The following is a 26,962-nucleotide window of genomic DNA, read 5'->3' as shown; positions in this document are numbered from 1 at the left end:
CTTGTGGTTACTTAGTTATGGACATATACTCAGATTTAAGCTCAAAGATCATCGAGGTCACATGACATTTTGTCAAAAAAATTGTATTGCTAAGTTGTCCCTATATACCAAAAATCAAAACTCTAGCTCTATTGGCTGGCTCAGGATTAGATATGCACATAATTGATGAGGTACAGGATGTGGTGTCATAAGGTCTGCCATGATGCCAAATATGAAGGGTGTAGCACTTGTGGTGACTTAGTTATGGACAAGTACGTATTTTCAAGGTCAAAGGTCATCGAGGTCACATGACATTTTGTCAAAAAAGTTGTATTGCTAAGTTGTCCCTATATACCACAAATCAGACCTCTAGCTCTATTGGCTGGCTTAGAACTAGATATGCGTATAATTGATGAGGTACAGGATGTGGTGTCATAAGGTCTGCCATCATGCCAAATATGAAGGGTGTAGCACTTGTGGTGACTTAGTTATCGACATATACTCAGATTTAAGCTCAAAGATCATCGAGGTCAAATGACATTTTGTCAAAAAAATTGTATTGCTAAGTTGTCCCTATATACCAAAATCAAATCTCTATACGTTTTTGTCCATAACTAAGTAACCACAAGTGCTACACCCTTCATATTTGGTTTGATTGGAGACCTTATGACACAAAATCCCTAAATCATCAATTATGTGCATATCTAATTCTGAGCAAGCCAATAGAGCTAGAGGTCTGATTTTTGGTATTTAGGGATAACTAAGTATAAAGATTTTTTTGACAAAATGTCATGTGACTTCGATGACCTTTCATCTTGCATATATGTATATGTCCATAACTAAGTGACCACAAGTGCTACACCCTTCATATTTGGCATGATGGGAGACCTTATGACACCACATCCTGTACATCATCAATTATGTGCATATCTAATTCTAAGCCAGCCAATAGAGCTAGATCTCTGATTTGTGGTATATAGGGACAACTTAGCAATACAACTTTTTTTGACAAAATCCAGAAAATCAATTATGTGCATATCTAATTCAGAACCAGCCATTAGAGCAAGAGGTCTAATTTTTGGTATTTAGGGATTACTTAGCAATACAACTTTATTGACACAATGTCATGTGACCTCGATGACCTTTGATCTTGCATATATCTATATGTCCATAAGTAAGTAACCACAAGTGCTATACCCTTCATATTTTGCATGACGGGAGACCTTATGACACCACATCGTGTACCACATTAATTATGTGCATATATACCAAAAATCAGACCTCTTCTTCTATTGGTAGGCTCAGAATTAGATATGCACATAATCAATGAGGTACAAGATGTGGTGTCATAAGGTCTCCTATCATATCAAATATGAAGGGTGTAGCACTTGTTGTTACTTAGTTATGGACATATACTCAGATTTAAGCTCAAAGATCATCGAGGTCAAATGACATTTTGTGAAAAAAATCTTTATACTAAGTTATCCCTATATATAAAAAATCAGACCTCTAGCTCTATTGGCTGGCTCAGTATTAAGTATGCGCATAATTGATGAGGTACAGGATGTGGTGTCATAAGGTCTGCCAGCATAAAAAATATGAAGGGTGTAGGACTTGTAGTGACTTAGTTATTGACATAAACGTATTTTTAGGTCAAAGGTCATCGAGGTCACATGACATTTTGTCAAAAACATTTTTATGCTAAGTTATTCCTAAATACCAAAAATCAGACCTCTTGCTCGATTGGCTAGTTGTGAATTAGATATGCACATAATTGATGACGTTTAGTCATACGGTCTCCCATCATACCAAATATGAATAGTGTAGCACTTGTGGTTACTAAGTTATGGACATATACGTATATTCAAGGTTATTGAGGTTAAATGACATTTTGTCAAAAAAAATTGTATCGCTTAGTTACTCTCATACCAAAAATCAGACCTCTACTTCTATCGGTTGGCTCAGAATTAGATATGCACATAATTAATGTGGTACACGATGTGGTGTCATAAGGTCTCCCATCATGGCAAATATGATGGGTGTAGCACTTGTGCTTACTTAGTTATGGACATATACATATATGCAAGATCAAAGGTCATCGAAGTCACATGACATTTTGTCAAAAACATCTATATGCTTAGTAATCCCTATATACCACAAATCAGACCTATAGCTCTATTTGCTGACTCAGAATTAGATATTCACATAATTGATGACGTGGTGTCATAAGGTCTGCCATCACGCCAAATGTGAAGGGTGTAGCACTTGTGGTGACATAGTTATGGACATGTACGTATTTTCAAGGTCAAAGGTAATCGAAGTCACATGACATTTAGTCAAAAAAGTTGTATTGCTAAGTTGTCCCTACATACCATAAATCAGACCTCTACCTCTATTGGCTGGCTTAGAATTAGATATGCGTGTAATTGATGAGGTACAGAATGTGGTGTCATAAGGTGTGCCATCATGCCAAATATGAAGGGTGTAGCACTTTTGGTGACTTAGTTATGGACATATACATATATGGAAGATCAAAGGTCATCGAGGTCACATGACATTTTTATTGAAAAAAAATCTTTAAGCTAAGTTATCGATATATACCAAAAATCAGACCTCTAGCTCTATTTGCTTGTTCAGAATTAGATATGCGCATAATTGATGAGGTAGACGATGTGGTGTCATAAGGTCTGCAATCATGACAAATATGAAGGGTGTTGCACTTGTGGTTACTTAGTTATCGACATATACTCAGATTTAAGCTCAAAGATCATCGAGGTCACATGATATTTAGTAAAAAAAATCTTTACGCTAAGTTATCCCTAAATACCAAAAATTAGACCTCTTGCTCTATTGGCTGGTTCTGAATTAGATATGCACATAATTGATTTAAATTAAATAGGCGCATAATTAATGATGTACAGGATGTGGTGTCATAAGGTCTCCCATTATACCAAATGTGAAGGGTGTAGCACTTGTGGTTACTTAGTTATGGACATACACTGAGATTTAAGCTGAAAAATCTTTGAGGTCACATGACATTTTGTCAAAAAAGTTGTATTGCTAAGTTGTCCCTACATACCATAAATCAGACCTCTAGCTCTATTAGCTGGCTCAGAATTAGATATGCGCATTGTTGATGAGGTAAAGAATGTGGAGTGATAAGGTCTGCCATCATGCAAAATATGAAGGGTGTAGCACTTGTGGTTGCTTAGTTATGGACATATACTCATGTTTAAGATTAAAGATCGTCGAGGTCACATGACATTTTGTCAAAAAAATTGTATTGCTAAGTGCTCCCTATATACCAAAAATCAGACCTCTAGCTCTATTGGCTGGCTCAGGATTAGATATGCACATAATTGATGAGGTACAGGATGTGGTGTCATAAGGTCTGCAATCATGCCAAATATGAAGGGTGTAGCACTTGTGGTGACTTAGTTATGGACAAGTACGTATTTTAAAGGTCAAAGGTCATCGAGGTCACATGACGTTTTGTCAAAAAAGTTGTGTTGCTAAGTTGTCCCTATATACCACAAATCAGACCTCTAGCTTTATTTGCTGGCTGAGAATTAAATATGCGCATAATTGATGAGGTACAGGATGTGGTGTCATAAGGTCTCCAATCAAACCAAATATGAAGGGTGTAGAACTTGTGGTGACATAGTTATGGACATGTACGTATATTCAAGGTCAAAGGTCATTGAGGTCACATGACATTTTGTCGACAAAATTCTATTGGGAAGTTATGAATATATGCCAAAAATCAAACCTCTAGCTCTATTGGCTGGCTCAGAATTAAATAGGCGCATAATTAATGATGTACAGGATGTGGTGTCATAAGGTCTCCCATTATACCAAATATGAAGGGTGTAGCACTTGTGGTTACTTTGTTATGGACATATACTCAGATTTAAGCTCAAAGATCATCGAGGTCACATGACATTTTGTCAAAAAAATCTTTATGCTAAGTTATCCCTATATACCAAAAATCAGACCTCTAGCTCTATTGGCTGGCTCAGTATTAGATATGCGCATAATTGATGAGGTACAGGATGTGGTGTCATAAGGTCTGCCATCATAACAAATATGAAGGGTATAGCACTTGTGGTTACTTAGTTATGGACATATACATATATGCAAGATCAAAGGTCATCGAAGTCACATGACATTTTGTCAAAAAATCTTTATGCTAAGTTATCCCTATATACCACAAATCAGACCTCTAGCTCTATTGGCTGGCTTAGAATTAGATATGCGCATAATTGATGAGGTACAGGATGTGGTGTCATAAGGTCTGCCATCATGCCAAATATGAAGGGTGTAGCACTTGTGGTTACTTAGCTATGGACATATACTCATGTTTAAGATCAAAGATCATCGAGGTCAAATGACATTTTGTCAAAAAAATTGTATTGCTAAGTTGTCCCTATATACCAAAAATCAGATCTCTAGCTCTATTGGCTGGCTCAGGATTAGATATGCACATAATTGATGAGGTACAGGATGTGGTGTCATAAGGTCTGCCATCATGCCAAATATGAAGGGTGTAGCACTTGTGGTGACTTAGTTATGGACATGTACGTATTTCAAGGTCAAAGGTCGTCGAGGTCACATGACATTTTGTCAAAAAAGTTGTATTGCTAAGTTGTCCCTATATACCACAAATCAGACCTCTAGCTCTATTGGCTGGCTTAGAATTAGATATGCGCATAATTGATGAGCTAGAGGATGTGGTGTCATAAGGTCTCCAATCATGCCAAATATGAAGGGTGTAGCACTTGTGGTGACTTAGTTATGGACATGTACGTATTTTCAAGGTCAAAGGTCATCGAGGTCACATGACATTTTGTCAAAAAAATCTTTACGCTAAGTTATCCCTAAATACCAAAAATTAGACCTCTAGCTCTATTGGCTGGCTTAGAATTAGATACGCGCATAATTGATGAGCTAGAGGATGTGGTGTCATAAGGTCTCCAATCATGCCAAATATGAAGGGTGTAGAACTTGTGGTGACTTAGTTATGGACATGTACGTATTTTCAAGGTCAAAGGTCATCGATATCACATGACATTTTGTCAAAAATTCTTTACGCTAAGTTTTCCCTAAATACAAAAATTAGACCTGTAGCTCTATTGGCTGGTTCTGAATAAGATATGCACATAATTGATTTTATGGATTTTGTGTCATAAGGTCTCCCATCATACCAAATATGAATTGTGTAGCACTTGTGGTTACTAAGTTATGGACATATACGTATATTCAAGGTTATTGAGGTTAAATGACATTTTGTCAAAAAAAATTGTATCGCTTAGTTACCCTCAAACCAAAAATCAGACCTCTACTTCTATCGGTTGGCTAAAAATTATATATGCACATAATTAATGTGGTACACGATGTGGTGTCATAAGGTCTCCCATCATGCCAAATATGATGGGTGTAGCACTTGTGGTTACTTAGTTATGGACATATACACATATGCAAGATCAAAGGTCATGAAAGTCACATGACATTTTTTCAAAAACATATTTATGCTAAGTTATCCCTATATACAACAAATCAGACCTCTAGCTCTATTGGCTCTCTCAGAATTAGATATGCGCATAATTGATGAGATACAGGATGTGGTGTCATAAGGTCTGCCATCATGCCAAATATGAAGGGTGTAGCACTTGGGGTTACTTAGTTTGGACATATACGTATTTTCAAGGTAAAAGATCATTCAGGTCACAAGACATTTTGTCGACAAAATTCTATTGCCATCATGCCAAATATGAAGGGTGTAGCAATTGTGGTTACTTAGCTATGGACATATACTCATGTTTAAGATCAAAGATCATCGAGGTCAAATGACATTTTGTCAAAAAAATTGTATTGCTAAGTTGTCCCTATATATCAAAAATCAGATCTCTAGCTCTATTGGCTTGCTCAGAATTAGATATGCGCATAATTGATGAGGTAGAGGATGTGGTGTCATAAGGTCTGCCATCATGCCAAATATGAAGGGTGTAGCACTTGTGGTTACTTAGTTATGGACATATACGTATATGCAAGATCAAAGGTCATCGAGGTCACATGACATTTTGTCAAAAAAATCTTTATGCTAAGTTATCAATATATACCAAAAATCAGACCTCTAGCTCTATTGACTGGCTTAGAATTCGATATGCGAACAATTGATGAGGTACATGATGTGGTGTCATAAGGTCTCCCATTATGCAAATATGAAGGGTGTAGCACTTGTGGTTACTTAGTTATGGACATATACGTATTTTCAAGGTCAAAGGTCATTGACGTCACATGATATTGTGTCGACAAAATTCTATTGGGAAGTTATGAATATATGCCAAAAATCAAACCTCTAGCTCTATTGGCTGGCTAAGAATTAGATATGCGCATAATTGATGAGCTACAGGATGTGGTGTCATAAGGTCTCCCATCATATCAAATATAAAGGGTGTAGCACTTGTGGTTACTTAGTTTTGGACATATACGTATTTTCAAGGTCAAAGATCATTCAGGTCGCAAGACATTTTGTCGACAAAATTCTATTGGGAAGTTATGAATATATGCCAAAAATCAAACCTCTTGCTCTATTGGCTGGCTCAGAATTAAATAGGCGCATAATTAATGATGTACAGGATGTGGTGTCATAAGGTCTCCCATTATACCAAATGTGAAGGGTGTAGCACTTGTGGTTACTTAGTTATGGACATATACTCATGTTTAAGATCAAAGATCATCGAGGTCACATGACATTTTGTCAAAAAAATTGTATTGCTAAGTTATCCCTATATACCAAAAATCAGACCTCTAGCTCTATTGGCTGGCTCAGGATTAGATATGCACATAATTGATGAGGTACAGGATGTGGTGTCATAAGGTCTGCAATCATGCCAAATATGAAGGGTGTAGCACTTGTGGTGACTTAGTTATGGACATAAGTACGTATTTTCAAGGTCAAAGGTCATCGAGGTCACATGACGTTTTGTCAAAAAAGTTGTATTGCTAAGTTGTCCCTATATACCACAAATCAGACCTCTAGCTTTATTTGCTGGCTGAGAATTAAATATGCGCATAATTGATGAGGTACAGGATGTGGTGTCATAAGGTCTCCAATCAAACCAAATATGAAGGGTGTAGAACTTGTGGTGACATAGTTATGGACATGTACGTATATCAAGGTCAAAGGTCATCGAGGTCACATGACATTTTGTCAAAAAAATCTTTACGCTAAGTTATTCCTAAATACCAAGAATTAGACCTCTTGCTCTATTAGCTGGTTCTGAATTATATATGCACATAATTGATTTTTGGATTTTGTGTCATAAGGTCTCCCATCATACCAAATATGAATAGTGTAGCACTTGTGGTTACTTAGTTATGGACATATACATATATGCAAGATCAAAGGTCATCGAGGTCAAATGACATTTTGTCAAAAAAATCTTTATGCTCAGTCATCCCTAAATACCAAAAATCAGACCTCTAGCTCTAGTGGCTGGTTCTGAATTAGATATTCACATTATTGATGACGTGGTGTCATAAGGTCTCCCATCATACCAAATACGAAAGCTGTAGCACTTGTGGTTACTTAGTTATGGACATAAACGTATTTTCGAGGTCAAAGGTCATCGAGCCCACATGACATTTTGTCAAAACATTTTTATGCTAAGTTATCCCTAAATACCAAAAATCAGACCTCTTCTTCTATCGGTAGGCTCAGAATTAGATATGCACATAAACAATGAGGTACAAGATGTGGTGTCATAAGGTCTCCCATCATATCAAATATAAAGGTGTAGCACTTGTGGTTACTTAGTTTTGGACATATATGTATTTTCAAGGTCAAAGGTCATTGAGGTCACATGACATTTTGTCGACAAAATTCTATTGGGAAGTTATGAATATATGCCAAAAATCAAACCTCTAGCTCTATTGGCTGGCTCAGAATTAAATAGGCGCATAATTAATGATCTACAGGATGTGGTGTCATAAGGTCTCCCATTATACCAGATATGAAGGGTGTAGCACTTGTGGTTACTTAGTTATGGACATATACTCAGATTTAAGCTCAAAGATCATCGAGGTCACATGACATTTTGTCAAAAAAATCTTTATGCTAAGTTATCCCTATATACCAAAAATCAGACCTCTAGCTCTATTGGCTGGCTCAGTATTAGATATGCGCATAATTGATGAGGTACAGGATGTGGTGTCATAAGGTCTGCCATCATAAAAAATATGAAGGGTGTAGCACTTGTGGTTACTTAGTTATGGACATATAGGTATATGCAAGATCAAAGGTCATCGAGTCACATGACATTTTGTCAAAAAAATTTTTATGCTAAGTTGTCCCTATATACCACAAATCAGACCTCTAGCTCTATTGGCTGGCTCAGAATTAGATATGCGCATAATTGATGAGGTACAGGATGTGGTGTCATAAGGTCTGCCATCATGCCAAATATGAAGGATGTAGCACTTGTGGTTACTTAGCTATGGACATATACTCATGTTTAAGATCAAAGATCATCGAGGTCAAATGACATTTTGTCAAAAAAATTGTATTGCTAAGTTGTCCCTATATACCAAAAATCAGATCTCCAGCTCTATTGGCTGGCTCAGGATTAGATATGCACATAATTGATGAGGTACAGGATGTGGTGTCATAAGGTCTGCCATCATGCCAAATATGAAGGGTGTAGCACTTGTGGTGACTTAGTTATGGACATGTACGTATTTTCAAGGTCAAACGTCGTCGAGGTCACATGACATTTTGTCAAAAAAGTTGTATTGCTAAGTTGTCCCTATATACCACAAATCAGACCTCTAGCTCTATTGGCTGGCTTAGAATTAGATATGCGCATAATTGATGAGCTAGAGGATGTGGTGTCATAAGGTCTCCAATCATGCCAAATATGAAGGGTGTAGCACTTGTGGTTACTTAGTTACGGACAAATACAGATATCCAAGATCAAAGGTTATCTAGGTCACATGACATTTTGTCAAAAAAATCTTTATGCTAAGTTATCCCTATGTACCAAAAATCAGACCTCTAGCTCTATTGGCTGGCTCAGAATTAGATAGGCGCATAATTGATGAGGTACAGTGTGTGGTGTCATAAGGTCTGCCATCATGCGTAATATGAAGGGTGTAACACCTGTGGTGACTTAGTTATGGACATATACGTATTTTTTAGGTCAAAGGTCATCGAGGTCACATGACATTTTGTCAAAAATATTTTTATGCTAAATTATCCCTAAAAACCAAAAATCAGACCTCTTGCTCTATTGGCTGCTTCTGAGATAGATATGCACATAATTGATGACGTGGAGTCATAAGGTCTCCCATCATACCAAATATGAATAGTGTAGTACTTGTGGTTACTAAGTTATGGACATATACGTATATTCAAGGTCATCGAGGTTAAATGACATTTTGTCAAACAAAATTTTGCGCTAAGTTACGCTCATACCAAAAATCAGACCTCTACTTTTATCGGTTGGCTCAGAATTAGATATGCACATAATTAATGTGGTACACAATGTGGTGTCATAAGGTCTCCTATCATGCCAAATATGAAGGGTGTAGCACTTGTGGTTACTTAGTTATGGACATATACATATATGCAAGATCAAAGGTCATCGAAGTCACATGACATTTTGTCAAAAACATCTTTATGCTAAGTTATCCCTATATACCACAAATCAGACCTCTAGCTCTATTGGCTGGCTCAGAATTAGATATGCGCATAATTGATGAGGTACAGGATGTGGTGTCATAAGGTCTGCCATCATGCCAAATATGAAGGGTGTAGCACTTGTGGTGACTTAGTTATGGACATATACATATATGCAAGATCAAAGGTCATCGAGGTCAAATTACATTTTGTCAAAACACCTTTGTGCTATGTTATCCCTATATACCAAAAATCAGACCTCTAGCTCTCTTGGCTGGCTCAGAATTAGATATGCACATAATTGATGAGTTAAAGGATTTTGTGTCATAAGGTCTCCAATCAAACAAAATATGAAGGGTGTAGCACTTGTGGTTACTTAGTTATTGACATAAACGTATTTTTTAGGTCAAAGGTCATCGAGGTCACATGACATTTTGTCAAAAACATTTTTATGCTATATTATCCCTAAAAACCAAAAATCAGACCTCTTGCTCTATTGGCTGGTTCTGAGATAGATATGCACATAATTGATGACGTTGAGTCATAAGGTCTCCCATCATACCAAATATGAATAGTGTAGTACTTGTGGTTACTAAGTTATGGACATATACGTATATTCAAGGTCATCGAGGTTAAATGACATTTTGTCAACAAAAATTGTATCGCTAAGTTACCCTCATACCAAAAATCAGACCTCTACTTTTATCGGTTGGCTCAGAATTAGATATGCACATAATTAATGTGGTACACGATGTGGTGTCATAAGGTCTCCCATCATGCCAAATATGAAGGGTGTAGCACTTGTGGTTACTCAGCTATGGACATATACTCATGTTTAAGATCAAAGATCATCGAGGTCAAATGACATTTTGTCAAAAACATTTTTATGCTAAATTATCCCTAAATACCAAAAATCAGACCTCTTGCTCTATTGGCTGGTTCTGAGATAGATATGCACATAATTGATGACGTGGAGTCATAAGGTCTCCCATCATACCAAATATGAATAGTGTAGCACTTGTGGTTACTAAGTTATGGACATATACGTATATTCAAGGTCATCGAGGTTAAATGACATTTTGTCAAAAAAAATTGTATCGCTAAGTTACCCTCATACCAAAAATCAGACCTCTACTTTTATCGGTTGGCTCAGAATTAGATATGCACATAATTAATGTGGTACAGGATGTGGTGTCATAAGGTCTGCCATCATGCCAAATATGAAGGGTGTAGCACTTGTGGTTACTTAGCTATGGACATATACTTATGTTTGAGATCAAAGATCATCGAGGTCAAATGACATTTTGTCAAAAAAATTGTATTGCTAAGTTGTCCCTATATACCACAAATCAGACCTCTAGCTCTATTGGCTGGCTTAGAATTAGATATGCGAACAATTGATGAGGTACAGGATGTGGTGTCATAAGGTCTCCCATTATGCCAAATATGAAGGGTGTTGCACTTGTGGTTACTTAGTTATGGACATATACATATATGCAAGATCAAAGGTCATCGAGGTCACATGACATTTTGTCAAAAAAATCTTTATGCTAAGTTATCAATATATACCAAAAATCAGACCTCTAGCTCTATTGGCTGGCTTAGAATTAGATATGCGAACAATTGATGAGGTACAGGATGTGGTGTCATAAGGTCTCCCATTATGCCAAATATGAAGGGTGTAGCACTTGTGGTTACTTAGCTATGGACATATACATATATGCAAGATCAAAGGTCATCGAGGTCACATGACATTTTTTCGACAAAATTCTATTGGTAAGTTATGATATACCAAAAATCAGACCTCTAGCTCTATTGGCTGGCTCAGAATTAGATATGCGCATAATTGATGAGGTACAGGATGTGGTGTCATAACGTCTGCCATCATAAAAAATATGAAGGGTGTAGCACTTGTGGTGACTTAGTTATGGACATAAACGTATTTTTTAGGTCAAAGGTCATCGAGGTCACATGACATTTTGTCAAAAATATTTTTATGCTAAATTATCCCTAAAAACCAAAAATCAGACCTCTTGCTCTATTGGCTGCTTCTGAGATAGATATGCACATAATTGATGACGTGGAGTCATAAGGTCTCCCATCATACCAAATATGAATAGTGTAGCACTTGTGGTTACTAAGTTATGGACATATACGTATATTCAAGGTCATCGAGGTTAAATGACATTTTGTCAACAAAAATCTTTGCGCTAAGTTACGCTCATACCAAAAATCAGACCTCTACTCTATCGGGTGGCTCAGAATTAGATATGCACATAATTGATGAGGTACAGAATGTGGTGTCATAAGGTCTGCCATCATGCCAAATATGAAGGGTGTAGCACTTGTGGTTACTTAGTTATGGACATATACATATATGCAAGATCAAAGGTCATCGATGTCACATGACATTTTGTCAAAAAATCTTTATGCTAAGTTATCCCTATATACCAAAAATCAGACCTCTAGCTCTATTGGCTGGCTCAGAATTAGATATGTGCATAATTGATGAGGATCAGGATGTGGTGTCATAAGGTCTGCCATCATGCCAAATATGAAGGGTGTAGCACTTGTGGTGACTTAGTTATGGACATGTACGTATCACATGACATTTTGTCAAAAAAGTTGTATTGCTAAGTTGTCCCTATATACCACAAATCAGACCTCTAGCTCTATTGGCTGGCTTAGAATTAGATATGCGCATAATTGATGAGGTACAGATGTGGTGTCATAAGGTCTGCCATCATGCCAAATATGAAGGGTGTAGCACTTGTGGTTACTTAGCTATGGACATATACTCATGTTTAAGATCAAAGATCATCGAGGTCAAATGACATTTTGTCAAAAAAATTGTATTGCTAAGTTGTCCCTATATACCACAAATCAGACCTCTAGCTCTATTGGCTGGCTCAGAATAAGATATGCACATAATTGATGAGGTACAGGATGTGGTGTCATAAGGTCTGCCATCATGCCAAATATGAAGGGTGTAGCACTTGTGGTTACTTATTTATGGACATGTAAGTATTTTCAAGTCAAAGGTCGTCGATGTCACATGACATTTTGTCAAAAAAGTTTATGCTAAGTTATCCCTATATACCAAAAATCAGACCTCTAGCTTTATTGGCTGGCTCAGAATTAGATATGCGCATAATTGATGAGGTACAGGATGTGGTGTCATAAGGTCTCCAATCAAACAAATATGAAGGGTGTAGCACTTGTGGTGACTTAGTTATGGACATGTACGTATTTTTAAGGTCAAAGGTCATCGAGGTCACATGACATTTTGTCAAAAAAATTTTATGCTAAGTTATCCCTAAATACCAAAAATTAGACCTCTAGCTCTATAGCTGGTTAGAATTAGATATGCACATAATTGATTTTGTGGATTTTGTGTCATAAGGTCTCCAATCAAACCAAATATGAAGGGTGTAGAACTTGTGGTGACTTAGTTATGGACATATACGTATTTTCAAGGTCAGAGGTCATCGAGGTCACATGACATTTTGTCAAAAAACTCTTTACGCTAGGTTATCCGTAAATACCAAAAATTAGACCTCTAGCTCTATTGGCTGGATCTGAATTAGATATGCACATAATTGATTTTATCAATTTTGTGTCATAAGGTCTCCCAATACCAAATATGAATAGTGTAGCACTTGTGGTGACTTAGTTATGGACATATACGTATATTCAAGGTCATCGAGGTCAAATGACATTTTGTCAAAAAAAATTGTATCTCTAAGTTGTCCTTATACCAAAAATCAGACCTCTACTCTATCGGTTGGCTCAGAAATAGATATGCGCATAATTGATGAGGTACAGGATGTGGTGTCATAAGGTCTCCCATTATTCAAAATATGAAGGGTGTAGCACTTGTGGTTACTTAGTTATAGACATATACATATATGCAAGATCAAAGGTCATCGAGGTCAAATGACATTTTGTCAAAAAAATCTTTATGCTAAGTTATCCCTAAATACCAAAAATCAGACCTCTAGCTCTATTGGCTGGTTCTGAATTAGATATTCACATAATTGATGACGTGGTGTCATAAGGTCTCCCATCATACCAAATACGAAGGGTGTAGCACTTGTGGTTACTTAGTTATGGACATAAACGTATTTTCGAGGTCAAAGGTCATCGAGGTCACATGACATTTTGTCAAAAAAATTTTTATGCTAAGTTATCCCTAAATACCAAAAATCAGACCTCTTCTTCTATCGGTTCGCTCAGAATTAGATATGCACATAATCAATGAGGTACAAGATGTGGTGTCATAAGGTCTCCCATCATATCAAATATAAAGGGTGTAGCACTTGTGGTTACTTAGTTTTGGACATATACGTATTTTCAAGGTCAAAGGTCATTGAGGTCACATGACATTGTGTCGACAAAATTCTATTGGGAAGTTATGAATATATGCCAAAAATCAAACCTCTAGCTCTATTGGCTGGCTCAGAATTAAATAGGCGCATAATTAATGATGTACAGGATGTGGTGTCATAAGGTCTCCCATTATACCAAATATGAAGGGTGTAGCACTTGTTGTTACTTAGTTATGGACATATACTCAGATTTAAGCTCAAAGATCATCGAGGTCACATGACATTTTGTCAAAAAAGTTGTATTACTGAGTTGTCACTATATACCACAAATCAGACCTCTACCTCTATTGGCTGGCTTAGAATTAGATATGCACATAATTGATGATGTACAGAATGTGGTGTCATAAGGTCTGCCATCATGCCAAATATGAAGGGTGTAGCACTTGTGGTTACATAGCTATGGACATATACTCATGTTTAAGATCAAAGATCATCGAGGTCAAATGACATTTTGTCAAAAAAATTGTATTGGTAAGTTGTCCCTATATATCAAAAATCAGATCTCCAGCTCTATTGGCTGGCTCAGAATTAGATATGCACATAATTGATGAGGTACCGGATATGGTGTCATAAGGTCTGCCATCATGCCAAATATGAAGGGTGTAGCACTTGTGGTGACTTAGTTATGGACATATACGTATTTTCAAGGTCAAAGGTCATCGAGGTCACATGACATTTTGTCAAAAAAGTTGTATTGCTGAGATGTCCCTATATTCCACAAATCAGACCTCTAGCTCTATTGGCTGGCTTAGAATTAGATATGCGCATAATTGATGAGGTACAGGATGTGGTGTCATAAGGTCTGCCATCATGCCAAATATGAAGGGTGTAGCACTTGTGGTGACTTAGTTATGGACATATACGTATTTTCAAGGTCAAAGGTCATCGAGGTCACATGACATTTTGTCAAAAAAATCTTTATGCTAAGTTATCCCTAAATACCAAAATTAGACCTCTAGCTCTATTGGCTGGTTCTGAATTAGATATGCACATAATTGATTTTATGGATTTTGTGTCATAAGGTCTCCAATCAAACCAAATATGAAGGGTGTAGCACTTGTGGTGACTTAGTTATGGACATGTACGTATTTTCAAGGTCAAAGGTCATCGAGGTCACATGACATTTTGTCAAAAAGGTGGTATTGCTAAGTTGTCCCTATATACCAAAACTCAGACTCCTAGCTCTATTGGCTGGCTTAGAATTAGATATGCGCATAATTGATGAGGTACAGGATGTGGTGTCATAAGGTCTGCCATCATGCCAAATATGAAGGGTGTAGCACTTGTGGTGACTAATTTATGGACATGTACGTATTTTCAAGGTCAAAGGTCATCGAGGTCACATGACATTTTGTCGAAAAAATTCTATTGCGAAGTTATGAATATATGCCAACCAGATATGAACTGAAAATGCTCACGTGTGTTCATATACATTGCATATGTGTGTTAATTTAAACTTCTGATATTTGTTTGTAACTTTTTGTAGAATAATCAACATCATGGACATATATACAATAGATGACTTGGAAAGGACATTGTTTATAAATATAACTTAGATGGGAAAAAAATTTAACTGTCTTTGACTGCTGTCCATGTCAGCATTCATAAGCGTATATTTAGTGGAATAGATTGTTACAGGGGTTCATGCTATACACGGCATATTGACATTATCATAAAGTGATGTAACACCGAAAACACATTCTTTTGGGAAACAATGTTTAATTTTAAGAATGCAAGTAATCACATTAAAAATGAGTATGTTTGATATTGCTTTCAAGAAAATAGCTAGAATGTGAGTGAGTGAGAAAGACCTATGCAAAAGTAATTTGGACTTTTTGTGTGTGAGTTACGCTGGTGCTAAGTTTATATGACATCACTGCTTGAATCTCTCAAAAATATGTGTATATAGTTACATTATGGAATACAGAAAATAAAATTGTTATTGTATATCCATATGGATTGTATGGTAAAACAAATAATAGTGTATGTTTATTGTTATATAATAATCTGTTCTAAGCGTAAATGAGATCATTGCAGGAATGTCTGAGAAATTTCTGTTAACAGTTATGTTATAAAATACAGGAAACGAATTTATTGTATGGCCATATGTACCATGTGGTGGAACATATCGATATGTATACAAGCATGCATATGCATGCGTAAATGTTTAACTGCCTTGGGACTCATAATAAAAAACGTTACATATCAAGTAAAGTACAAGTAATTTAAATGAAACAACAAAGTATTAATTATAATGTTCATAAGTGAAGAAGAAGTAAAATAGTGAGAAAACTGCTGGTTGAAGCCTTTTTATTGTTCTTTGCTGTCAGTTGGTTCCTCATTACATACAGCATCTTCAGTGTCCGTTGCTGGCCTGTAGGAATTAAATTTGAAATTACTGATGGATTCATGATAAATATATATGTTATGTGACAATTCATTGTGAGAAGAACATATGTGGGGAATAAGTAAGGAGTGGGAAAAATGTACAAGGGATCTGGTAAAAAGTAATGCTACTAGACCCTACCCCCTCCTGAATATTAAATGTTTTACTCCTTACATAAGACCAGCTAACAGGAAATGTATTTACAACCTTGGGGATGTTTTAATTAATGCTATGAGTGCTATCATTCGAATGTAAACAGCACTTAAATCAGTTACAGATAGTGAAATGCCTTACACTGTGGGGGGGGATTACGACATCTGAAATTGTGTCGATCAAAATTTCTCATCAGTTCTTGTGTGTTTTATATGCAAAAGTTGCAATAATTGGTTTTGCAATGAAGAAATTTATTTCAACTTTATTTTCTGGATCAAATTTTAGTACAAATTGATATTAAATATGACAAAATTATGTTCACAGCCTTTGAAACTCTCATACAACATATCCTGGGTTGGTGTAGGTCATTTAAGGTCACAAACTAAGAAAATTACCTAAAATATAAAAATTTGGGGGTTTCCAAACAATTTGAGCAGAAAATGTATGTAATAACATCCTTCGGGACTTTTGTAACAAATTACAAAGCTATCAGACAATTAATTTTGAGATCAAGTTTTCTTGACCAAAAATGACAAATTCTCTTAAAAATACAAATTTGTATATTTCAGTACAATTTCCACATATCTAATTATTGTCATCCCTGGACATCTGTATATGAAATATAAAAGTTGTCTGTCCAGGGGCTTTAAAAAGAAAATGTTTTCTAAGATATTTTGACCAAAAGTGACAAAAATTGCCCCAAAACAGTAATATTTCCAATGTTGTTGTAATTTCAACAATTTGAAGGGTAACACCCTTGCAAACATCCAATCCAAATTTGAGAACAAATGGGCTGGTGGTTTCAGAGAAGAATAAATTGTACTTAAAATGAGAAAAATAAACAAAAAATTCCACAAAAATACAGAATTCGAGATTGACAATATTCATAAACTGATTTTGATCAACCTGAGGAACCTGTATATCAAATATCAAAGCAATCAGATGAGCGGTTTCAGAGAAAAACATTTTTTGACTAAAAACTGAAAAAATTACCCCAAAAATAGGAACATGCAAATTTCATTCCACATTTTAAAGACCTAATTTAGAATACCTAAAGGAACCAACACACAAAGTTTTAGCCCGATCTAAGACGGTTACAGAGTTTTAGCAATTTGCAGTGTTTTTTCTTTTGAATTGATTCAGCTTATATGATAAACCACATTGGTATACCAAATGTGAGCTAAAAATATTATTGCCGTTATAAGTGGGTTTATGTCCTGTCGCAGTATAAGACAATTCGCCTCGTGGTGATAGGCAAATTGTCTTTGGTCTCAGGTAAAAAAAAACATGTATTCAGACAACAATATAGCTGGTAGGTATCACATTCTGTAAATGACATTAGGTTAGGAAATAATGCTTACTGTATTGCTGTTACTGTGTCCATATTTTTGTAAACATCACTTCCAGTGGCAGTCTCTCAAGTATTGATTCTTGAGTTCCAAGAGTCCATAATTGTGGACATTCAAGATATTCTCCATCTATAACAACAGATGGAGGACAGTGAAGAAAGTACAATGTCAGTCAGAGACATTACATATCAGAATATTTCGGAATGCATGTGTTCGTGTGTTCTATTTATACTGTGACGTGTGAGAGAATATGAGTAAGTGGTCTCCCACGACAAATTGCTATGGCATATCACATTGTCAATAGAAGAACATTCATCTTATTCCGATTTCACCAATATCAGTGCACTCATACTAGCTAGGTAATTTTGTCATTAATGGTAAACCTAAAAGCACATGCTAAAATTTTGAAACACCAAAACAGACTGTACAAACAAACAATAATAGTCGCGATTCATCATTGCTACCTATGTACTCAGTGTGTCCACGTCTTCAAGTTTACAATATCTAGTATAGCGAGAAAAACCTAAATTGAAAAACCCTACCCAAAATCCCTAACCCTAATTAAACGACGGCTTTCTATGGAACTACGAACTGGTACCACGACGAAATTAGCTTTGAGTGACGTGACGACACTAGTCCATCAAGCATATGAAACTCGTCGATTGTCACAAAAATCTTTACAGTGAACTTTTTTTACGAAATACTATGTTGGTGGTCGTTGTAGTCAGAGGTCCTCTTGTTGGTTCTGATGTTACATACGCGTAACTTAAGTTAGCTGCCCAACGAACGTACCAGAGGCATACACCGCAATCGACCTGACGCTTGTGCGGGCACAGCGCTGTGTCTGTGCACAAATGCTCTACAAATTTCCTTGCCCCTGACTATCTTGTGTGTGAAATTCCGCGTAAACCATTCCACACTAATACTAAATAGTCTATATCCGTAAACTTATGTTCTTAACAAACAAGCGACCATGCAAGTCCATTAAAAATCAAACATGATCGTGGCAAACCGTCCTCATCAAATTGTAGTATCAAACACAGCTCTGTGCATCAAATTACGAGATAAAATCAAAACATCACATGTAAATTGCGATTGATTACTTTGAACACGGTCCCTCCACAACAGGGACCGTCCTTTGATTTACTTACCCACACGACCGAAAGTCTCAGTCTATAGCAAACATCATCCAGAGTTCGTACTGCAGCAGCAACCTTAACAAGCACAGGCTCTAGAGTCAATGCAGGCGAACCGCTAGCCGCCACTGATACGAGTCTATTGACACCCGGGTGTCAATAGCCATATAGAGCTTCTCCTGGCTATTGACACCCGGTTGTCAATAGCCAACCGGCCCTCTATTTGGCTATTGACATATGACACCCCTCCCGTTTTTTCGCCAGTCTGCCTCCAAATTCAACCAAACTTAGCTTAGTTATTCTAAACAACATATATTCTCAATATAAATCCAAAAAAATTCCTTCGAAAAAGCTTCTTTCGTCGTCATTTTGCGGTCCCATAGTGCTACTGCAGGCGGCCTATACCAATGGGTGTCTATAGCCAACCGGCCCTCTATTTAGCTATTGACACCCGTCCCGTTTTTTCGCCAGTCGGCCTCAAAATTCAACCAAACTTAGCTTAGTTATTCTAAACAACATATATTCTCAATAGAAATCCAAAAAATTCCTTCGAAAAAGCTTCTTTCGTCGTCATTTTGCGGTCCCATTCGAAAGAAGATTCGAAAGAACAGTTTCGAAAATAAAAGTATTAAATTCCTGTCGTCATTGTGTCGATGGACGCATTCAGTTCACTTTCAACTTTAGAAATGAAGTCAAAGAAGGACCGACAAGTGACCTAACAGTCACGGAAAAGTTAAAGATAAAAACGATTTTTTTTCGATCTTTCGACATTTAAACACCACTTTCTACTTTGTACTATCTTGGTGAATATACACAGTTTTGAAAAAAAAACAGTTTCAAATCGAAATAGAGCGACAAAGAGATCTGTCAAAGCTGCAACAACTATACAAACAAAGATAGTCACCGACCAGTGACCAAAAAGTTACGGAAATGTTAAAATAAAAAAAACGACTTTATTTTTCGATCGTTCGCCATTTAAACTGAACTTTCTACTTTAGAAATGAAGTCAAGGACCGAAGTGACACGATTTTGTTTTTTTTTCGATATTACCTAAAGTTCCTTTTTTCTCCAGGCTAGTTTGATCAAAGCGATTCCATTAGTTCACAACTTTGCTGTCTGATGACACTCTAATTTCCAACGTATTCAATTGCGTTTATATTCACCAAAATAGTAGAAAATGGCATTTTAAAACCAAAACATCGAAAAAGAATGGTTTTAATTCAACTTGTCGGTCACTTGTCGGTCCTTGTTGGTCCTTGTCGGCGTTTAGTATGTCCGCATGTTTTCAAAGGTTCCGCAACTCGGGTCAAATGTTGTTCGACAAGCTTCGCCCGCGGATAAAAATTATTGACCCCGAGCTGTCGATATGATTCTACAACATTACACAGTTACTTTACCCCATTAAAGCTGTACCAACGACAGCAAAAAAGTGGGCATCAACTTGTCTGAAACAAGAAATAAACAACGTAGCTTAGCTCAGTTCTGAAGGTATTCGAGTACCGAGTAGGGTTGCGGGTCGAGGGGTGTCAATAGCCATATAGGGCAGCTTCTGGCTATTGACACCCGGGTGTAAATAGACACTCCGTAGTTTTTATTGTATCAGTGGCGGCTAGCGGTTCGCCTGCATTGACTCTAGAGCCTGTGTTAACAAGGGTAAGCGAGCGCAGAAAGTTTATTAGATAAGCGAAGAACTGTGAGTTTCCACTTCAAATGTCGAACAACTTCTGGCCAGGTATGAGCCAACACTACCGAGTATTTAACGATGGTGCACTCAATTTACACAACCATAGGGCGGCGGATCGACGCAAAACTAACGTGACTGGTCCTAGTCGCCATGAGCTCATTGTACAGCCTGAGTTGCTTTGGTAGAGCGCCCTCAACAGCAGATGTGTAATGAAATTTTATTTACTGACAAAAAAAGCCCATATCAAATTAATTTCTGTTATTCCAATCAAGCAATCATGTATCCATTGCGTACATTGATTAAACAGTTATTGCCATTGCACTGTTGGATGCCTAAACAATTTCGCTTCACTCAGATCACTAATTTTGAAGTTATTGTAAGTTTTATTAAATTATTAATTATGGAAATGATACTTAATTATGCACGCCACACCCGCCAAAAACTAATCAGTTCTTCCCATTTACAAACTGAATCTATGTACCAGATTTGATTCTGATCTGATGAGCCGTTTTTGAGATATTGAGTACACAGACAGACAGACAGACAGACAGACAGACAGACAGACACACAGACAGACAGACATCGCTGCGACATATGCCCACGTGTGTCAAAACGTGAGCAAAAAATCAAACCTCTAGCTCTATTGGCTGGCTCAGAATTAAATAGGCGCATAATTAATGATGTACAGGATGTGGTGTCATAAGGTCTCCCATTATACCAAATATGAAGGGTGTAGCACTTGTGGTTACTTAGTTATGGACATATACTCAGATTTAAGCTCAAAGATCATCGAGGTCACATGACATTTTGTCAAAAAAGTTGTATTGCTAAGTTGTCCCTATATACCAAAAATCAGATCTCTAGCTCTATTGGCTGGCTCAGGATTAGATATGCACATAATTGATGAGGTACAGGATGTGGTGTCATAAGGTCTGCCATCATGCCAAATATGAAGGGTGTAGCACTTGTGGTGACTTAGTTATGGACAAGTACGTATTTTCAAGGTCAAAGGTCATCGAGGTCACATGACATTTTGTCAAAAAAGTTGTATTGCTAAGTTGTCCCTATATACCACAAATCAGACCTCTAGCTCTATTGGCTGGCTCAGAATTAGATATGCGCATAATTGATGAGGTACAGGATGTGGTGTCATAAGGTCTCCCATCATGCCAAATATGAAGGGTGTAGCACTTGTGGTTACTTAGTTATGGACATATACATATATGCAAGCTCAAAGGTCATCGAGGTCACATGACATTTTGTCAAAAAAATCTTTATGCTAAGTTATCGATATATACCAAAAATCAGACCTCTAGCTCTATTTGCTGGCTCAGAATTAGATATGCGCATAATTGATGAGGTACAGGATGTGGTGTCATAAGGTCTGCCATCATGCCAAATATGAAGGGTGTAGCACTTGTGGTTACTTAGTTATGGACATGTACGTATTTTCAAGGTCAAAGGTCATCGAGGTCACATGACATTTTGTCAAAAAAATCTTTATGCTAAGTTATCCCTATATACCAAAAATCAGACCTCTAGCTCTATTGGCTGGCTCAGAATTAGATATGTGCATAATTGATGAGGTACAGGATGTGGTGTCATAAGGTCTGCCATCATAAAAAATATGAAGGGTGTAGCACTTGTGGTGACTTCGTTATGGACATAGTACGTATTTTCAAGGTCAAAGATCATCGAGGTCACATGACATTTTGTCGACAAAATTCTATTGGGAAGTTATGAATATATGCCAAAAATCAAACCTCTAGCTCTATTGGCTGGCTCAGAATTTGATATGTGCATAATTGATGAGGTACAGGATGTGGTTTCATAAGGTCTGCCGTCATAAAAAAATATGGAGGGTGTAGCACTTGTGGTGACTTCGTTATGGACATGTACGTATTTTCAGGGTCAAAGGTCATCGAGGTCACTATGACATTTTGTCAAAAAACATTTTATGCTTAGTTATCCCTATATACCACAAATCAGACCTCTAGCTCTATTGGCTGGCTAAGAATTAGATATGCGCATAATTGATGAGGTACAGGATGTGGTGTCATAAGGTCTCCAATCAAACCAAATATGAAGGGTGTAGCACTTGTGGTTACTTAGTTATTGACATAAACGTATTTTTAGATCAAAGGTCATCGAGGTCACATGACATTTTGTCAAAAACATTTTTATGCTAAGTTTTCCCTAAATACCAAAAATCAGACCTTTTGCTCTCTTGGCTGGTTCTGAATTAGATTTGCACATAATATGATGACGTGGAGACATAAGGTCTCCCATCATACCAAATATGAATAGTGTAGCACTTGTGGTTACTTAGTTATGGACATATACGTATATTCAAGGTTATCGAGGTTAAATGACATTTTGTCAAAAAAATTGTATTGCTAAGTTACCCTCATACCAAAAATCAGACCTCTACTTCTATGGTTGGCTCAGAATTAGATATGCACATAATTGATGTTGTACACGATGTGGTGTCAAAAGGTCTCCCATCATGCCAAATATGAAGGGTATAGCACTTGTGGTTACTTAGTTATGGACATATACATATATGCAAGATCAAAGGTCATCGAAGTCACATGACATTTTGTCAAAAAACATCTTTAGCTAACTTATCCCTATATACCACAAATCAGACCTCTAGCTCTATTGGCTGGCTCAGAATTAGATATGCGCATAATTGATGAGGTACAGGATGTGGTGTCATAAGGTCTCCCATCATACCAAATATGAATAGTGTAGCACTTGTGGTTAGTTAGATATGGACAGAAACATATATGCAAGATCAAAGGTCATCGAAGTCACATGGCATTTTGTTAAAAAAAATTTTATGCTGAGTTATCCCTATATACCAAAAATCAGACCTCTAGCTCTATTGGCTGGCTCAGAATTAGATATGTGCATAATTGATGAGGTAAAGGATGTGGTGTCATAAGGTCTGCCATCATAAAAAATATGAAGGGTGTAGCACTTGTTGGTGACTTCGTCATGGACATGTACAATATGACATCAAATCGATTCCAGCAATCATTATCATTCAAGGCAAATAAATTACCAGGTCCAATAAACAGTAAAAACAAACACACAAAGAAACATAAGATCACTGACAAAATCGGTAGTACAATCTTGAACCACTATATAAGTGGTGGTACCAGGTGTCCGGAATGGGTAAGCGTACCCTGCTAGCATGCTACACCCGTCAAGATTGAACTAGTGTGACAAAGTTACAGTGGTTTGCTTTGAAGCATTGGCATTAGACGAACTAGACATATTGTCTAAATCGAGGTGTTGCCAACTCTGTCGGGTGCAATTAACAGCTAAGCGGTTACTAGAGTCAATCATAAAAAAATCAACTCTGCAAAAGTTGAAACATTGTCTAGCAGACGGTCAGACGTAGTCTAAACAACACCACCACATATGTCCAAGCACTGTCCAAGTCTTATCACTTGCTTCCAGGTATAGTTGTTTTGACTACGTCTGACCTGCTGCAAGACAATGTTTCAACTTTGGCAGAGTTGATTTCTCTGTGGTCGACTGGAATTACTGCTCAGCTGATAATTACACCTGACAGTGTTGGCAACACCTAGATTTAGACAATATGTCTAGTTCGTCTAATGCCAATGCTTCAAAGCAAACCACTGTATTGTACGGTAATTCAGCTATCTGCTAAATTACTGTTGTGAGTCAAAGTCGGGAATACTGTCTTCTCATCTGAGTGACAGATTTGCCATATTTAGATATAAGATCTAAATATCTACCATAGAACTTCTTAAAAGATCTAACCAACCTACTTTGTGAAATCCTTGTCTCACCAGCTTTAAGATAAAAGCTGATCATTGAGGTCACATGACATTTTGTCGACAAAAATCTATGGGAAGTTATGAATATATGCAAAAAATCAAACCTCTAGCTCTATTGGCTGGCTCAGAATTAGATATGTGCATAATTGATGAGGTACAGGATGTGGTGTCATAAGATCTGCCATCATAAAAAATATGAAGGGTGTAGCACTTGTGGTGACTTCGTTATGGACATGTACGTATTTTCAAGGTCAAAGGTCATCGAGGTCATATGACATTTTGTCAAAAACATTTTTATGCTTAGTTATCCCTATATACCACAAATCAGACCTCTAGCTCTATTGGCTGGCTAAGAATTAGATATGCATAATTGATGAGGTACAGGATGTGGTGTCACAAGGTCTCCAATCAAACCAAATATGAAGGGTGTAGCACTTGTGGTTACTTAGTTATTGACATAAACGTATTTTTAGATCAAAGGTCATCGAGGTCACATGACATTTTGTCAAAAACATTTTTATGCTAAGTTTTCCCTAAATACCAAAAATCAGACCTTTTGCTCTATTGGCTGGTTCTGAATTAGATATGAACATAATTGATGACGTGGAGTCATAAGGTCTCCCATCATACCAAATATGAATAGTGTAGCACTTGTGGTTACTTAGTTATGGACATATACATATATGCAAGATCAAAGGTCATCGAGGTCAAATGACATTTTGTCAAAAAAATCTTTATGCTAAGTTATCCCTATATACCACAAATCAGACCTCTAGCTCTCTTGGCTGGCTCAGAATTAGATATGCACATAATTGATGAGGTACAGGATTTTGTGTCATAAGGTCTCCAATCAAACCAAATATGAAGGGTGTAGCACTTGTGGTTACTTAGTTATTGACATAAACGTATTTTTAGGTCAAAGGTCATATAGGTCACATGACATTTTGTCAAAAACATTTTTATGCTAAATTATCCCTAAATACCAAAAATCAGACCTCTTGCTCTATTGGCTGGTTCTGAGATAGATATGCACATAATTGATGACGTGGAGTCATAAGGTCTCCCATCATACCAAATATGAATAGTGTAGCACTTGTGGTTACTAAGTTATGGACATATACGTATATTCAAGGTCATCGAGGTTAAATGACATTTTGTCAACAAAAATTGTATCGCTAAGTTACCCTCATTCCAAAAATCAGACCTCTACTTTTATCGGTTGGCTCAGAATTAGATATGCACATAATTAATGTGGTACACGATGTGGTGTCATAAGGTCTCCCATCATGCCAAATATGAAGGGTGTAGCACTTGTGGTTACTTAGTTATGGACATATACATATATGCAAGATCAAAGGTCATCGAAGTCACATGACATTTTGTCAAAAACATCTTTATGCTAAGTTATCCCTATATACCAAAAATCAGACCTCTAGCTCTATTGGCTGGCTCAGAATTAGATATGCGCATAATTGATGAGGTACAGGATATGGTGTCATAAGGTCTCCCATCATACCAAATATGAAGGGTGTAGCACTTGTGGTTACTTTGTTATAGACATATACATATATGCAAGATCAAAGGTCATCGAGGTAAAATGACATTTTGTCAAAAAAAATTTTATGCTAAGTTATCCCTAAATACCAAAAATCAGACCTCTAGCTCTATTGGCTGGCTCAGAATTAGATATGCACATAATTGATGAGGTAAGGATTTTGTGTCATAAGGTCTCCAATCAAACCAAATATGAAGGGTGTAGCACTTGTGGTTACTTAGTTATGGACATAAACGTATTTTCGAGGTCAAAGGTCATCGAGGTCACATGACATTTTGTCAAAAAAATTTTTATGCTAAGTTATCCCTAAATACCAAAAATCAGACCTCTTCTTCTATCGGTTGGCTCAGAATTAGATATGCACATAATTGATGAGGTACAAGATGTGGTGTCATAAGGTCTCCCATCATGCCAAATATGAAGGGTGTAGCACTTGTGGTTACTTAGCTAAGGACATATACTCATATTTAAGCTCAAAAATCATCGAGGTCACATGACATTTTGTCAAAAAAATTGTATTGCTAATTTGTCCCTATATACCAAAAATCAGATCTCTAGCTCTATTGGCTGGCTCAGGATTAGATATGCACATAATTGATGAGGTACAGGATGTGGTGTCATAAGGTCTGCCATCATAAAAATATGAAGGATGTAGCACTTGTGGTTACTTCGTTATGGACATGTACGTATTTTCAAGGTCAAAGATCATTGAGGTCACATGACATTTTGTCGACAAAATTCTATTGGGAAGTTATGAATATATGCCAAAAATCAAACCTCTAGCTCTATTGTCTGGCTCAGAATTAGATATGTGCATAATTGATGAGGTACAGGATGTGGT

At 36.8% G+C, this 26,962-nt stretch overlaps 1 long non-coding RNA gene across 2 annotated transcripts; it reads right to left on the bottom strand.

Moving 5' to 3' along the window:
• Positions 1-15,590: 15,590 nt before the first annotated feature.
• On the bottom strand, positions 15,591-19,285 carry LOC139130631 (uncharacterized). 2 transcript variants are annotated; one of them, XR_011551918.1, is made up of 3 exons: positions 19,086-19,285; positions 17,947-18,063; positions 15,591-16,420 (listed from the first exon to the last, which is right to left on the bottom strand). It is a non-coding gene; the product is annotated as an uncharacterized lncRNA (long non-coding RNA). The 2 variants fall into 2 exon arrangements; XR_011551917.1 differs by lacking the exon at positions 19,086-19,285 and having other exon boundaries at positions 17,947-18,933.
• Positions 19,286-26,962: the final 7,677 nt, after the last annotated feature.

Source organism: Ptychodera flava, chromosome 4 (genome assembly GCF_041260155.1).
Source record: "Ptychodera flava strain L36383 chromosome 4, AS_Pfla_20210202, whole genome shotgun sequence".
Classification (NCBI taxonomy): Eukaryota; Metazoa; Hemichordata; class Enteropneusta; family Ptychoderidae; genus Ptychodera; species Ptychodera flava.
This window is presented reverse-complemented; position numbering and strand designations above follow the sequence as displayed.